The sequence below is a fragment of the Suncus etruscus genome, chromosome 14, assembly GCF_024139225.1.
Source record: "Suncus etruscus isolate mSunEtr1 chromosome 14, mSunEtr1.pri.cur, whole genome shotgun sequence".
Taxonomy (NCBI): Eukaryota; Metazoa; Chordata; class Mammalia; order Eulipotyphla; family Soricidae; genus Suncus; species Suncus etruscus.
This window is the reverse complement of record NC_064861.1, coordinates 40184662-40202078: the sequence shown is the minus strand read 5'-3', so window position 1 is coordinate 40202078 and position 17417 is coordinate 40184662. Positions and strand designations below refer to the sequence as shown.

The window sequence follows — 17417 nt, the reverse complement described above, 5'->3', positions numbered from 1 at the left end:
AGGCACCGCAAAATCTGGGGTCTGAGTCATCAGACCTATAATCTGTCAGCTCATTACAGCCTGCCACAGCAGGAAGTGCTGCCCTAGACATACCTTGCCTGAATGATATAACTGACACAGCATAATGCCCATATAAATTATGTTCAGGTATAAAGGAACTAAAACCACCAGGCACAGTAGGTCTGCTTTTGGGTAGAAGTAGCTTAACAATCAAGGATGTTAATGTCCATGTAGGTATAGACTCAAAGTTATGAGAAATTGATAGTTGTGATAAGGTCCTCATGATTTAGACATTCAAAGAGGGAAAAAGCATTGCACAACTCCTAATTCTTCCACTTGTTTGCTAGCCACTTCAATCGCCCAAAGATTAGAGGATTTGGCAGCACCATCACCCTAGTAGCTTCTACAGATCCTCTGGTAGCATTAACCTGCAGCCTGAATAAGAACATGTGCCCAGTAATTCCCTTAGAAGTTGATGGCAAGCATTCAGAGGTATGAAGGATACAGAGGCAGATCTATCCATCATTTCTACCTAATACTACTCCCTAATTGGGCTTTGCAGGAGAAATGGCTTGCAAAAAATAGGCCATGTGCTTTCTTCCTCTATCCATAAGAATGCTAGATGACTGAAAATCATTGCCACCAAAGAACATATAGCTAATTTCAAACTTATGTGCTTCCAAAGTTATGTGCCTCCTGTATCCCTGAATTTAGGGGGCTGGGAACTACATGATTAATGGCATGCTGAGTTCACAGTTCTTACTCCCATAAATCCACACGCCAAATCTCTAGCCAATAATTCAGAGGATTTGGGGGCTGGAGTGATGGACTGCAGTAGGGTGTTTGCCTTGCACGCAGCTGGTCCAGGATGGACCACGGTTTAATCCCAAGCATCCTATATAGACACCAGAACCAGGAGCAATTTCTGAGGGCAGAACCAGAAGTAACCCCTGAGCATCACCGGGTGTGGCCCCAAAACCAAAAATAAATAAATAAATAAATAAATAAATAAATAAATAAATAAAGAGGACTCTCATTTTTTTAATTGAGTTACTGGGGCACGGTGCCCACCGCACATTCATTGGAAATATAATCATCCTGTGTGGACTCTCCAAAGGGCCCTAATGAAGTAAAACTTAGAAACATTACCTATAAATTTAGCAGAGGGACAATTAAAGTTAGGGCATATAGAAACATTTTCAGAATGGAATTTTTTCTGTTTCACCTAAAATATCAGGCAAATGATGACTATTGATTGACTTGCATAAACACTACAATGATCCCAATGGGAACCCTTAACCCTGGCTTTTCTTCTCTTGCAGTGATTCCTAAAAATTGGCATCTGGTCATAATAGATATTTAAGACTTTTTATAATATTCCCATTCAGCCAGATGATCTTAAATGATTTTCATTTGTCATTCCTTTCTTAAATAATAATGCATTATGATCAGATTTCAGAGGCCTATGTACCTCAGATTTCAGAGGACTAACTCACCAACTAAGTGTCAGTATTTTGTTGACTTACTTCTACATCCTTCCCTTGCAAGATTTTCTAATACTTATGTTATATACTATATGGATGATATTTGATAGAATGCTGTAAGGAGAGAGACCTTCAAAGTTTATAAAAAAAAAAACCCAAAAACAAATCTGCCAACTGTTGAATTACAAGTTGCACCTCCACTCGATTCAAACTGGGGGCCACCCTCCCAAGCTCCACCCACAGCTGACAAACTGCTGTGGCAAATACCTCAGCTCCATTCAAACTGGTGATGTTTAAGTTCAAATTGTGGCCACCAGCTACAGCAGCTCTTGCTGGTCTACTATCTCACCTCAGCTCAATTCAAATTGAGGTTTTCATCTCCAAACTCCACCCACAACCAACAGGCTGCTGTGGCTGGGTTCCCGTTCCTTGGCTCAATTCAAATTGGCACAGTTCTTTTTGGAAAACAATATGGACATCCTCAATAAGCTTGAAATTGAAATCTCATATGATCCAGCAATACCACTCCTAGGTATACAGCCAAGGAACACACACACACACACACACACAAAAAAAATTCCCTCTACACTTCTATGTTCAGTGCAGCACTATTTACTATAGCCAGTATAGGAACAACACAGGTGCCTGGCTAAAGAAACAGTGGTATAGCTACAAAATAGAATAGTATGCAGCTGTTAGGAAAAATGAAGTAAAGACATTTGTTTATACATGGCTGGACATGGAGACTATTGTGCTAAGTGAAGTGAGACAGAGGAAAAAGTGTAGACATAGGACAGGGGTCCTCAAACTATGATCACAGGCTACATGTGGCCCACTGAGGACATTTATCTAGCCCACCTAGTATTTTTGCCACCACTACTTGATCTATCCTTACAAGAAGAACTGAAGATATGGGAGACAGTTTTCATCAATATTTGCAAAACTCTGCAAAAAAAAAAAAACTTCTATTTTTCCTTGGTATTCAATAAAAGCAATGCTGTGTTTTTTCACAACTTCTAATTTATATTCATGGAATGAATGAGTACTTTGAAATTACAGTAGAGCTTGATGCACTGCAAAGCATCATAGGAAAAACTACAGGAGAGGATATCTATGAAAAAGGTTTGCCAAACTGAATGGTTTGGAGCTGAACTGAGCTAAACAAGCCAGTATGACAACTGATGGTGCTCCTAGAATTGTGGAGTCTCAGAAAGAAAAAAAGAAATTGCTTCCATTGACCAAGATATGGACAAATGTAACCATTCTTATCCAATAGCCATACACTGCCTCATCTACCAACAAGCACTGTGTAAGTAAATCACTAAGGTGGGACTCTGTTATGAAAATCATGGTATCTTGAGTTAACTTCATTAAAGCTAGTGCACTAAACCACAGACAATTTCAGGAATTTCTCTCTGAATTAAATGTTGACTATGAAGATGTTCTGTACCACATAGAAGTCTGTTAGCTGAGTCAACATAGAGTTTTGAAACATTTTGTTTGTTTTTGGGTCACACCCGGCAGTGCTCAGGGTTTACTCCTGGCTCCATGCTCAGAAATTGCTCCTGGCAGGCTCGGGGGACCATATGGAATGCTGGATTTGAACCACTGTCCTTCTGCATCTAAGGCAAATACCTTACCGCTGTGCTATCTCTCCGGCCCTGAGTTTTGAAACATTTCTATGACTTTCACAAATTACAGCTTTTCTGCTATCAAAAAAAAAAAAAAAAGGAAGTGGGCCGGAGTGATAGTGCAGCAGTAAGGCGTTTGCCTTGCTGACCCTGAACAGACGGTGGTTCAATCCCCAGTGTCCCATATGGTCCCTCAAGCCAGGGACGATTTCTGAGCATATAGCCAGGAGTAACCCCTGAGTGTCACCGGGTGTGCCCCCCCAAAACAAAAGAGAAAAATAATGATGTGCTTGAGCTCAATGATGCAGGATGGAAATGCAACCTCTCCTTTCTGACAGATGTAACAGAGCTACTCAATAGTTTTAGTGTGCAACTTCAAGGGAAAGGAAAGCTCATCTGTGATATGCAATCATGTGTGAAAGCATTTGAATTAAAAGCAGCCTCCTCATCAAACAAGTGAAGGACGAAAATTTCTGCCATCTCCCCACATTCAAAATCTGTTAGTAAAAAAACCATTGATTGCATTCCCAAACAAAACGTGTGGATTTACTGGAAAAACTGCTAAAAGAGTTCCAATTTAGATTTAAAGAGTGTCATCTTCATGAACTACCGCTTTTCCATAACCCATTTTCTATAGACATCAAAAATGTGGTTACAATTTACCCAATAGAACTAGTTGAATTGCAGAATTGTGACTCTGAAAGAGGCTTTCAAGTAAAGAAACCTTCCTAATTTCTTCTTTGTTTTGTTTTGTTTTGTTTTGTTTTTGGGTCACACCCAGCAGCGCTCAAGGGTTACTCCTGGCTCTATGCTCAGAAATCGCTCCTGGCAGGTTTAGGGGACCATATGGGATGCCGGGATTCGAACCAATGACCTTCTGCATGAAAGGCAAATGCCTTACTTCCATGCTATCTCTCCAGCCCCAGCCTTCCTAATGTCTATGCATCTCTCCTCTCTACTAGTCTCAGGAACCATGCACTCAAAATGGCAACCATCTTTGACAGTACTTATATCTGTGAACAGACCTTTTCCAGAACAAAACATCTGAAATTTCCAACCAGATCTAAACTAACTGATGCACACTTGTTATGACTAGCAGTTAACAAGTATGAAACTGGATATTGGATTTTGACCATTTTATTAGCTAAAAGCAGACTCATAGTTCCCATCGAAATACTCATAAGTTTGTTGAATTAACTTTACTTGTTCTCCATTTTAAATATTTATTTGTTCCTGTTTTTTTTTACTTCAAAATAAAAAATTTGTGAATTTTGTATAGAAATTTGTTCATAGTTTAATTTTTAAACTATAGTCCTGCCTTCTAATTGTCTAGAGACAGTGAGCTGGGCCTGTTTAAAAATTTGAGAACCCCCTTATTTAGAATAATATTACTCATTTGTGAGGCCTTAGGATAACAAGAGATAATATAGTAATAATATTCAGAGACAATAGGGACAAATATTAGGAGGTCCAGCCAAGTGTAGAAAGTCAAGAAACTCTGGGTCCTACTTCACCTTGTCAGAAGCAGGATTCCTACAAATGAACAACATAAGACACAAATACATGATAAGAAGGTAAATCGCCCCTCAGAACTGACAAAGATCACTCAAAAGAATGAGAACAGGAAAAAAAAAAGACTTCAACAGGTAACCGGGACAATAATGTAACACCTCCCAATGAGATAGAGACTGTCGAAAGTGAAAATAACCAGTTCCAGGATCTTAATTATGCAGAGGAGAAAAATGGGTCCTGCTCTCATCAGACTTCATAGTTTAGGAAACACTTGTTACCTGAACTCAGTATTACAATGCATGCATAATATCCCCAGTTTGAATGATTACATTTTACCATAACCATTATAAAAAGGACATTAACACGTCAAATCCATTGGAACATAAAGGCAAGGTGGAAGAAGAATTTGTTAAGCGTATAAAGGCCTGTGGGTAGGGTAGCACAGGTATGTCAGCCCAAAAGGTTTTACAATGACCATTGGAAAAATACATTAGGAGACAGGCAACAAGACCCACATGAACTACTTCTATTCTTGATGTAGGGTCTCCACCAGTATTTGAATAAAAGTAGTAAACAGAATATACATATGGAGGAAAATAGTAATTATATCCCTGAATCATAAGTAGTAAAACAAGCTTGGCAGAGACACAAGTGGTTTAATGAGTCCATAATTACTACACTTTTCCAAGGCCAAATAAAATTCACAGTTCAATGTTTCATCTGCCATCATGAATCTATTTTTACTCAATTATCCTTGCCTCTAACATCCACAGACAAATGCATATTACAAGATTGCCTTGAAAGGTTTTTCAAAAAGGAACTTAAAGATAATAATAGGGTTATTACTGCAGCTATCGTAAAACACAACAGGATTCCTTAAAAAGGACAGCAATTTTGAAATTACTTCCTGAATCATTTTCTCTATGAAAACAGAAAGACCAAAACACTGCAGACTTACCTGGACTTTGCTTTAGAAAAACCTTGACTTATATATCGCAATATATCAAGAATTCTAAGAATAACCTTGAACAATATAATTTATTCTCAGTTGTAAACCATTATGGTGAATTGGAAAAGGGTCATTGCACAGCATATTGTAAAAATTCAGCAAGACAATGTTGGTTTAAATTTGATGATCAAGTACTTTCTAAAATCTCCAAACCATCTGTGAAATCTTTAGTGGCTTATATTATTTTTTATACCTCATAGAGAGCTATGGTAACAGCCTTTTAAACTATTTAAATGCTTTTTAGTTATAATAATGTTCTAAGTTTTTTTTAATAATGTCTTTATTTAAACAACATGATTTACAAGCATGATTGTAGTTGGGTTTCAGTCATACAAAAAACACCCCCCTTCTCCAGTGCAACATTCTCATCATCAATGCCCCTGATATCCCTCCTCCACCTCCTGCCTGTATTCGAGACAGGCATTCTACTTCTCTCACTCATTAACATTGTCATGGTAGTTGTTAGTGTAGTTTGTTTTACTAATTGCACTCACGACTCTTTGTGGTGATCTTCATATCATGAGCTGGTCCTTCCAACCCTCATCTCAGCATTATAACAATAATCAGTTACAATAATCATTACAGCAATAATGTCTTTCCTTTTTTTTATTTTATTTAAACACCTTGATTACATACATGATTGTGTTTGGGTTTCAGTCATGTAAAGAACACCACCCATCACCAGTGCAACATTCCCATCACCAATGTCCCAAATCTCCCTCCTCCCCACCCGACCCCCGCCTGTACTCTAGACAGGCTTTCCATTTCCCTCATACATTCTCATTATTAGGACAGTTCAAAATGTAGTTATTTCTCTAACTACACTCTACTCTTTGTGGTGAGCTTCCTGAGGTGAGCTGGAACTTTTTCTTTTTCTTAAAACCCATAGACAAGTGAGATTATTCTATCTCTCTCTCTCTCCCCCCCTCTGGCTTTTTTTAATATATAAAAATCTTTAAGCATCATAACTGAGAACATGATTGTAGTTTGGTTTCAGTCATGAACAGAATACCAGTGCAACATTACCACCACCAATGCCCCCTCCCCAACCAGTGATCCTCCCCACCCCTGCCTGTATTCGAGAGAAGCATTCTACTTTACTCATTCTTTAACAGTGTCATGCTAGTTGTTAGTGTAGTTATTTTCTTAACAGCAATCACCACTCTTTGTAGTGAGCTTCAAATTGTGAGCCACTCTGTGTTGTCTCTGGGCCTTATTAAAATAGTGTCTTTAATTTTTTTAAACCCATAGATGTGTGAGACTATTCTGTGTCTATCTCTCTCTCTCTCTCTGACTTTATTTCACTCAGCATAATAGATACCATATACATCCACATATAGGAAAATTTTATGACTTCATCTCTCCTGACAGCTGCATAACATTCCATTGTATATCACATGTATCACAGTTTCTTTAGCCATTCATCTATTGAAGAGCATCTTGGTTGTTTCCAGGGTCTGGCTATTGTAAACAGCACTGCAATGAATATAGGTGTGAGGAGGGGTTTTTGTATTGTATTTTTGTATTCCTAGGGTATATCCCTAGGAGTGGTATACCTGGATCATATGAGAGCTCATTTCCAGTTTTTGAGTAATCTCCATATCGCTTTCCATAAAGGTTGGACTAGACAGCATTCCCACTAGAAGAGAATAAGAGTTCTTTTCTCTCCACATCCTCGCCAGCACTGCTTGTTCTCATTCTTTGTGTTGTGAGCCAATCTGTGGTGTGAGATGGTAATCTCATAGTTGTTTGATTTGCATCTCCCTGATGATTAGTGACGTGGAGCATTTTTCATGTGCCTTTTGGCCATTTGTATTTCTTCTTAGACAAAGTGTTCATTTCTTCTCCCCACTTTTTGATAGGATTAGATTTTTTTTCTTGTAAAGTTCCATCAGTGCCTTGTATATTTTGGATATTAGCCCCTTATCTGATGGATATTGGGTGAATAGTTTCTCCCACTCAGTGGGTAGCTCTTGTATCCTGGTCACTTTTTCCTTTGAGGTGCAGAAGCTTCTCAGCTTAATATATTCCATTCTGTTTATCCATTTCAACTTGTCTGGAGAGTGCTGTTTGCTCCTTGAAGATGCCTTTAGTCTTAATGCATGGAGTGTTTTTATCTATGTATTATTCTATATACCTTATAGTTTCAGGTCTGATATCCAGATCCTTAATCCATTTGAATTTGAACTTTGTGCATGGTGTATTATAGCCAGCAAAAATGACTTTAGACCACAGCCTTCCAGCCATGTCTGTCTTCTAATTAGTCTGGGCCTCCACGGGAGTCCATTTCAGCATTTTATGGTCTTCATTTGCTCGGATGATTTTCTCCAGCTCTTTACTTTGAGACCATGTTTGTTCTGACTATTTAGATGTGTTTCTTGTAGGCAGCAGAATGTTGAATTCAGCGTTTTGATCCATTTTGCCATTCTCTGTCTCTTAACTGGTGCATTTAGTTATTGATGTTGAAAGAGATTGTCATGAGATTTGATATCATCTTTGTGTAGAAGTTTGCTGTGTCTGTTGGTCTGTCTTGTCTTAAAGAAGACCTTTCAGTTTTTCTTTTAAGGCTGGTTTTTAGTCTGTAAAGTTTTTGAGCTACTGTTTATCCATGAAATTATGAATACTTCCTTTAAATCTGAAAGTGAGTCTGTCTAGGTGCAGTATTCTAGGAGAGCATTCATTTTGTTAATTTTTGTGACCACTGCCTTCTGGCCTTGAGTGTTTCTTGTGACAGATCTGCTGTAAATCTTACAGATGCTCCTTTGAATGTAATTTCCCTTTTTGTTCTTGCTGCTTTCTGTATTCTATCCCTATCTGTGGGACTTGTCATTGTGACAATATGTGTCTTAGATGCTTTCTTCAGATCTTTTGTAGCTGGTACTCTTTGGTCATGTAGGATTTGGTTGCATGTCATCTTTAGCTCTGATCGTTTCTCTGTGATGATGTCCTTGACTATTGATTTTACCTGGTTTTTTCCCCCTGGGTCTCTGGGACTCCAATGATTCTTATGTTGTTTCTGTTGAACTTGTCAAGGACTTCTATTTTCATTTGTTCACATTCTTTGAATGTTTTTTACATTTTTTAATCGTTGCTTTAAGATTCTTTTCCAGTCTCTTCTGCTGTATGGAGTTGCTCTGCACCTCACCTTCTAGCTTCCTGATTCTGTCCTCACCTGCTGTTACTCTGTTGGAGAGGCTTTTCATTGAGTTTTTCATCTCACATACTGAGATTTTCAGTCTTGTTATTTCAGTTTGGAGTTTTCTTATTTCTATCTTTGTGTTCTGTTTAGCTTGATCTATTCTTTCTTTGAGTTCTATGAGCATCCTCCATATTACTATTCTAAACTCCTCATCTGAAAGGTTAACTATGTGGTTGATATTTTCTGGTTATCAGACCTACCATCTTCATTCTCTATGCATACTGTTGTCCTGCATTGCTTCCCCCATTGAAATGCTGTAGCATGGCTTTTACTGCATGTTGTGGTAGGGTTCATGGGCTAGGAGATGCACGTGGCCACATAGCAAAGTGGAGCTGCTGAGCTTCTCCCTGCTTTTCCCTTTCCTGGCAGGCAAACCTTGGGATTAAGTTCCTTAGGGTCTTCCTCAGCAACCTCCCATAGGGATCAGAAAGCCAAGAATGGAGGAATGCAGATGCTTTATTAAAGCACCATACAGGAGTCTGGTACCGACTTGTTGGTTGAAACTGCCTACCTGCCAGTGAAACTTTGATGAGATTAAGTTTGCTGGAGTCTTCCTCAGAAGCCTCCCACATGGATCAGGAAACCCTAAGATTTTTGTTTGTTTTTTTTTGTTTTTTGGGTCACACTCGGCAGCACACAGGGGTTCCTCAGAAATCGCTCCTGGCAGGCTTAGGGGACCATATGGTATGCTAGGATTTAAACCACCAACATTCTGCATGCAAGGCAAACGCCTTATCTGTATGCTATCTCTCAGGCCAGGAAGCCCTAAGATTTTTATCAACAGGAAAACAGTGGCAAGATGGGTTAGAAGATATAGACTCTCACTACAGTGCTCATTATAATGCTTTAACTGGGGGGGGGGATGGTCTTGGGACCACACCTGGTGATGCTCAGGGTTTACTCCTGGCTATGCACTCAAAAATCTCTCTTGGCTTGGGGGAACATATGGAATGCTGGAGATCAAACCAAGGTCTGTCCTGGATCAGCCAATGCAAGGCAAATGCCAGACTGTTGTGCTACCACGCTGGCCCCTGCTTTAATGTTTTATTTCCTGTTTTCATAATACCTTTTAATATTTTTGTTCACAGTTATTTTTGGAGAGATATTTTTATTTTGGATTTCTTTTTTTTTTAATTTATTTAAACACCTTAATTACATACATGATTGTGTTTGGGTTTCAGTCATGTAAAGAACACCACCCATCACCAGTGCAACATTCCCATCACCAATGTCCCAAGTCTCCCTCCTCCCCACCCGACCCCTGCCTGTACTCTAGACAGGCTCTCCATTTTCCTCATACATTCTCGTTATTAGGACAGTTCAAAATGTAGTTATTTCCCTAACTAAACTCATCACTATTTGTGGTGAGCTTCCTAAGGTGAGCTGGAACTTCCAGCTCTTTTCTCTTTTGTGTCTGAAAATTATTATTACAAGGGTGTCTTTCATTTTTCTTAAAACCCATAGATGAGTGAGACCATTCTGCGTTTTTCTCTCTCTCTCTGACTTATTTCACTCAGCATAATAGATTCCGTGTACATCCATGTATAGGAAAATTTCATGACTTCATCTCTCCTGACAGCTGCATAATATTCCATTGTGTATATGTACCACAGTTTCTTTAGCCATTCGTCTGTTGAAGGGCATCTTGGTTGTTTCCAGAGTCTTGCTATGGTAAATAGTGCTGCAATGAATATAGGTGTAAGGAAGGGGTTTTTGTATTGTATTTTTGTGTTCCTAGGGTATATTCCTAGGAGTGGTATAGCTGGATCATATGGGAGCTCGATTTCCAGTTTTTGGAGGAATCTCCATATCGCTTTCCATAAAGGTTGAACTAGACGGCATTCCCACCAGCAGTGGATAAGAGTTCCTTTCTCTCCACATCCCCGCCAACACTGTTGATTCTCATTCTTTGTGATGTGTGCCATTCTCTGGGGTGTGAGGTGGTATCTCATCGTTGTTTTGATTTGCATCTCCCTGATGATTAGTGATGTGGAACATTTTTTCATGTGTCTTTTGGCCATGTGTATTTCTTCTTTGTCAAAGTGTCTGTTCATTTCTTCTCCCCATTTTTTGATGGGGTTAGATTTTTTTTCTTGTAAAGTTCTGTCAGTGCCTTGTATATTTTGGAGATTAGCCCCTTATCTGATGGGTATTGGGTGAATAGTTCCTCCCACTCAGTGGGGGGCTCTTGTATCCTGGGCACTATTTCCTTTGAGGTGCAGAAGCTTCTCAGCTTAATATATTCCCATCTGTTAATCTCTGCTTTCACTTGCTTGGAGAGTGCAGTTTCCTCTTTGAAGATGCCTGTAATGTCCTGGAGTGTTTTGCCTATGTGCTGTTCTATATATCTTATGGTTTTGGGGCTGATATCGAGGTCTTTAATCCATTTGGATTTTACCTTCGTACATGATGTTAGCTGGGGGTCTAAGTTCAATTTTTTGCAAGTGGCTATCCAATTGTGCCAACACCACTTGTTGAAGAGGCTTTCCCTGCTCCATTTAGGATTTCCTGCTCCTTTATCAAAAATTAGGTGATTGTATGTCTGGGGAACATTTTCTGAGTATTCAAGCCTATTCCACTGATCTGAGGACCTGTCCTTATTCCAATACCATGCTGTTTTGATAATTATTGCTTTGTAGTACAGTTTAAAGTTGGGGAAAGTAATTCCTCCCATATTCTTTTTCCCAATGATTGCTTTAGCTATTCGAGGGTGTTTATTGTTCCAAATAAATTTCAAAAGTGTCTGATCCACTTCTTTGAAGAATGTCATGGGTATCTTTAGAGGGATGGCATTAAATCTGTATAATGCCTTGGGGAGTATTGCCATTTTGATGATGTTAATCCTGCCAATCCATGAGCAGGGTATGTGTTTCCATTTCCGTGTGTCCTCTCTTATTTCTTGAAGCAGAGTTTTATAGTTTTCCTTGTATAGGTCCTTCACATATTTAGTCAAGTTGATTCCAAGATATTTGAGTTTGTGTGGCACTATTGTGAATGGGGTTGTTTTCTTAATGTCCATTTCATCCTTATTACTATTAGTGTAGAGAAAGGCCATTGATTTTTGTGTGTTAATTTTGTAGCCTGCCACCTTGCTATATGAGTCTATTGTTTCTAGAAGCTTTTTTTTTTTTTTTTTTTTGGTTTTTGGGTCACACCTGGCAGTGCTCAGGGGTTATTCCTGGCTCCAGGCTCAGAAATTGCTCCTGGCAGGCACAGGGGACCATATGGGGCGCCGGGATTCGAACCGATGACCTCCTGCATGAAAGGCAAACGCCTTACCTCCATGCTATCTCTCCGGCCCCGTTTCTAGAAGCTTTTTGATAGAGTCTTTAGGGTTTTCTAAGTAGAGTATCATGTCATCTGCAAACAGTGAGAGCTTGACTTCTTCCTTTCCTATCTGGATTCCCTTGATATCCTTTTCTTGCCTAATCGCTATAGCAAGTACTTCCAGTGCTATGTTGAATAGGAGTTGTGAGAGAGGAAAGCCTTGTCTTGTGCCAGAATTTAGAGGGAAGGCTTTTAGTTTTTCTCCATTGAGGATAATATTTGCCACTGGCTTGTGGTAGATGGCCTTCACTATATTGAGAAAGGTTCCCTCCATTCCCATCTTGCTGAGAGTTTTGATCAAGAATGGGTGTTGGACCTTATCAAATGCTTTCTCTGCATCTATTGATATGATCATGTGGTTTTTATTTTTCTTGTTATTGATGTTGTGTATTATGTTGATAGATTTATGGATGTTAAACCAGCCTTGCATTCCTGGGATGAAACCTACTTGATCGTAGTGTGTTGGAGACAGTGTCCTGTCAGAGATCAATTTTTCTGTCTTCTGTCTTTATGCAGCTTTTTTCATCTAAAAGCTGCCTACGTGCAGTTTCTGCTGTGCGTCCTTGAGCTAACAGGAAAGGTATTTTGCAGCTGAAGGATATTTTCTTTGAAGCCAGAGAGAAAAGTAAACACCCCGATACCATTCCCAGATTTAGGCTACTCCCTTTAGCTTCTTTCCGGAGTTAATGGCTATGCCCCACCACAAACTGCTGATAGTTCCAGATAAGTGAGCTGCAGACCCCACTTTAGGGTCATAGGGCAATCCTTTGAAAGCTGCTGACTTGGGAATGATTGTAAAATTGTCACTCCTTCTCCCTCCCCTCTAAAAGACGATTTACTGCCTTTGTCTCATGGCTTTCGCGCCAAAATGTATGATTGACACCGTCTTTTTACCGCCCATTTCTCCTCCTCTATATAAGAGATGCTGGACCCCAATAAAGATTACCTTAGACCGGTTATATCGCCTGAGGTCATTATTACTAACCTCTCTCAGATTTGTTACAGGTGTGGTTATTCTTCTGACCCAGCCAAATAAAGGTGCGGACGTCCGAGAGCCTCCCAGCCGCTTCCCGCTGGCCGGGCCCCTCCGGGGGGCTTATAGGACCCCGCAGTAGTGGATGATCTTCTTAACGAGGCATTGAATCCTATTTGCCAGGATTTTGTTGAGGATCTTTGCATCTGCATTCATCAGCGATATTGGTCTGTAATTTTCTTTTTTTGTAGCATCTCTGTCTGGTTTAGGTATCAAGGTGATGTTGGCTTCATAAAAGCTATTTGGAAGTGTTTCTGCTTGTTCAATTTCATGAAAGAGTCTTGCCAAGATTGGCAGTAGTTCCTCTTGGAAAGTTTGATAGAATTCATTAGTGAATCCATCTGGACCTGGGCTTTTGTTTTTCGGCAGACATTTGATTACTGTTTTAATTTCATCAATGGTGATGGGGGTGTTTAGATATGCTACATCCTCTTCCTTCAACCGTGGAAGATTATAAGAGTCCAAGAATTTATCCATTTCTTCCAGGTTCTCATTTTTAGTGGCGTAGAGTTTTTCAAAGTAGTTTCTGATTACCCTTTGAATATCTGTCTTATCAGTAGTGATCTCTCCTTTTTCATTCCTGATACGAGTTATCAAGTTTCTCTCTCTCTCTCTCTTTCTTTGTTAGGTTTGCTAGTGGTCTATCAATCTTGTTTATTTTTTCAAAGAACCAACTTCTGCTTTCGTTGATCTTTCGGATTGTTTTTTGGGTTTCCACTTCATTGATTTCTGCTCTCAGCTTTGTTATTTCCTTCTGTCTTCCTATTCTTGGGTCCTTTTGTTGAGCATTTTCTAGTTCTATTAGCTGTGTCATTAAGCTACTCAGGTAAGCTCCTTCTTCCTTCCTGATGTGGGCTTGCAAAGCTATAAATTTTCCTCTCAGTACTGCTTTTGCTGTGTCCCATAAGTTCTGATAGTTTGTGTCTTTATTGTCATTTGTTTCCAGGAACCTTTTGATTTCCTCCTTGATTTCATCTCGGACCCACTGGTTATTGAGCATGAGGCTGTTTAACTTCCAGGTGTTAAAGTGTTTCTTCTGAGTCCCTTTGGAGTTCACAAATAATTTTAGAGCCTTGTGGTCAGCGAAGGTAGTCTGCAAAATTTCTATCCTCTTGATCTTATGGAGGTATGTTTTATGTGCCAGCATGTAGTCTATCCTGGAGAATGTCCCATGTACATTGGAGAAGAATGTGTATCCAGGTTTCTGGGGATGGAGTGTCCTATATATATCCACTAGGCCTCTTTCTTCCATTTCTCTCCTCAGGTCTAGTATATTCTTGTTGGGTTTCAGTCTGGTTGACCTATCCAGTGTTGACAAAGCCCTGTTAAGGTCCCCCACAATTATTGTGTTGTTGTTGATATTATTTTTCAGATTTGTCAACAGTTGTATTAAATATTTTGCTGGCCCCTCATTCGGTGTATATATGTTTAGGAGAGTGAATTCTTCCTGCTCTACGTACCCCTTGATTAATATAAAATGTCCATCTTTGTCCCTTACAACCTTCCTGAGTATAAAGTTTGCATTATCTGATATTAGTATGGCCACTCCAGCTTTTTTATGGGTGTTGTTTGCTTGGATAATTTTTCTCCAGCCTTTTATTTTGAGTCTATGTTTGTTCTGACTATTCAGGTGCGTTTCTTGTAGGCAGCAGAAGGTTGGATTGAGTTTTTTGATCCATTTAGCCACTCTGTGTCTCTTAACTGGTGCATTTAGTCCATTGACGTTGAGAGAAAGAATTGTCCTGGGATTTAACGCCATCTTTATTTCGAAATTTGGTGTGTCTTTGGGTAGTCTTGTCTTAGATTAGGTCTTTCAGTTTTTCTCTTAAGACTGATTTTGTCCAGTCCCTGAGCTTCGGGCTTGGGAGGGTTTCTCTCCCTTCCCGGAGCAGGATTTTTAGCCGGCCCGGACGGGCAGCTGGCAGGCCCCCCATGGGCCAGCGGCCTTTTTGTCCGGCCTAGGGTCAGGGGGGCCCGGACCTGGGTCACCCGACCCCCCTCTCCCCCATTCCTCCGGATCTCCAGGTGGGTATCTGGGAGGAGCTGACGGGGCACCCTGGGTTTTCCCCACTCCCAGGCCGGGCCGGGACACTGGCCTAGGGTGGGGCTCCAGTCCCTGAGCTTCGGGCTTGGGAGGGTTTCTCTCCCTTCCCGGAGCAGGATTTTTAGCCGGCCCGGACGGGCAGCTGGCAGGCCCCCCATGGGCCAGCGGCCTTTTTGTCCGGCCTAGGGTCAGGGGGGCCCGGACCTGGGTCACCCGACCCCCCTCTCCCCCATTCCTCCGGATCTCCAGGTGGGTTTCTGGGAGGAGCTGACGGGGCACCCTGGGTTTTCCCCACTCCCAGGCTGGGCCGGGACACTGGCCTAGGGTGGGGCTCCAGTCCCTGAGCTTCGGGCTTGGGAGGGTTTCTCTCCCTTCCTGGAGCAGGATTTTTAGCCGGCCCTGACGGGCAGCTGGCAGGCCCCCCATGGGCCAGCGGCCTTTTTGTCCGGCCTAGGGTCAGGGGGGCCCGGACCTGGGTCACCCGACCCCCCTCTCCCCCATTCCTCCGGATCTCCAGGTGGGTTTCTGGGTGGAGCTGACGGGGCACCCTGGGTTTTCCCCACTCCCAGGCCGGGCCAGGACACTGGCCTAGGGTGGGGCTTAGGGGGTAGAGTTCGATCTGGTGGGTGGCAGATAGCTGCTCAGCTATACTCAGTCTGTCACTGGTAATTTCATACCAGTCTACATTTTGCAAACCGCGCAAGGGCTAGCGCCCCCGCGCAAATATTTGCTCCTTCCAACCATCACTACCCCAGATTTACCCTTCTTAACTTCAGTAACACATAGTTCTAATCTCTGACCTAAGACATACAGTATATATAACAAATCACAGAACTATTTAGAAGGACACAAATTGAACACATATATCTTTTGAATATTTTATGGGTATTTTCTTTAACTGATGTAACTCTCTATATATTCTTCTACCATGATGTTTCTATTCACTTTTCATCTTGTCTATTCTTTGTAAGCTGTTCAGTAAGGATTGTTGGTGGAACTGTCCCTCAGTTTGATGCCTATGATTGAACTATGTCATGGAAATTGCAGGTCTTGTTCCTATTGCCTCCAGATGCACCAATAACGCCCCATGGCATTGATCCTTGTTTGCATAGACACATTAAAATGGGAAAACACCATACATACATATAAGTTCTTATCTAATAAATCTCAGTACAATGTACCTTACACCCTGAACATTGATATAATGACCTGGCACAGGCATCAGAAGAATGGGCATCCTCCATTCACGCCGGAACCAGGCAAGCTATCTATGAAACATCCAAGGTCTTTTATAGCAACAGCTGGAAGCACTCTTCTACCAGGAAAGACACTATCAAGGGTCTGACATCGACCCCCTAAAAAGAGACTTCCGTTTACACTGAGAAGACTTGACAACATCAATGACCTGCTCTATAGGACATGGTTCTCTCTAGTGCCCCTTAAGTATGAGGTGAAACGAGAGGAAGCTATGCACCATCCTGACTGCAATATGGGATATGCAGACTCCAGGATCTTTAATACAGAAGCATGATACCAACAACAGAGACTATGTGAGGAATGAAGGTGTATTGCCACTACAGACGATGACTCGAATTGGACAAACTAATTCGCCTGGAGCCTAGAGTCAGTCCTGTGCCAGGAACTTCAGGGTTAGGGTCTCCTTGTATTTAGTCCATAATTTGTCTTTCCATGTCCCTTATGTTTTGATGGGCCTATGCAAACAAATGCCACTTTAATACCATTTTTTACTATGTTCCCTTGACTCTAATTCTTAAGAAAAACAAGCCACTAAGACTTTCGAGGTTAACTTAAACTAGTTTGTATGTACATGGAACTAGAGAAATGTACTTTGCCCTCAATGTGTAAGGAGCTACATAAGTATAATGTCTTTAGATTATATTGTGTGCTGCTAAGAAATAGTATGTACTACAACTGGGGATTTGAGGGACAAGAAATTGTATTGTACATGGGTTCAGTTTTGTTTTTATTAATGCTCTTTGGCTGAAAGTTCAAGGCTGGGATATCATCGATGGGACTACCGAGAATTCTGTTTATGGGTGATTGGGCTTCCACTGTAACTTTACCCTGTCCTCTTCTTTACATCTTTGTTGTCATAATTAAAATAAAAAAAAGAAATAAAAAAAAGACTGATTTTGTGTCTGTGAAGTTTCTGAGCTA

General features: G+C 40.8%; 1 protein-coding gene across 1 annotated transcript in view; it reads right to left on the bottom strand.

Moving 5' to 3' along the window:
• Window positions 1-17417, bottom strand: part of GPT2 (glutamic--pyruvic transaminase 2) — a 690974-nt gene that overhangs the window by 184515 nt on the left and 489042 nt on the right. The window lies entirely within an intron of this gene.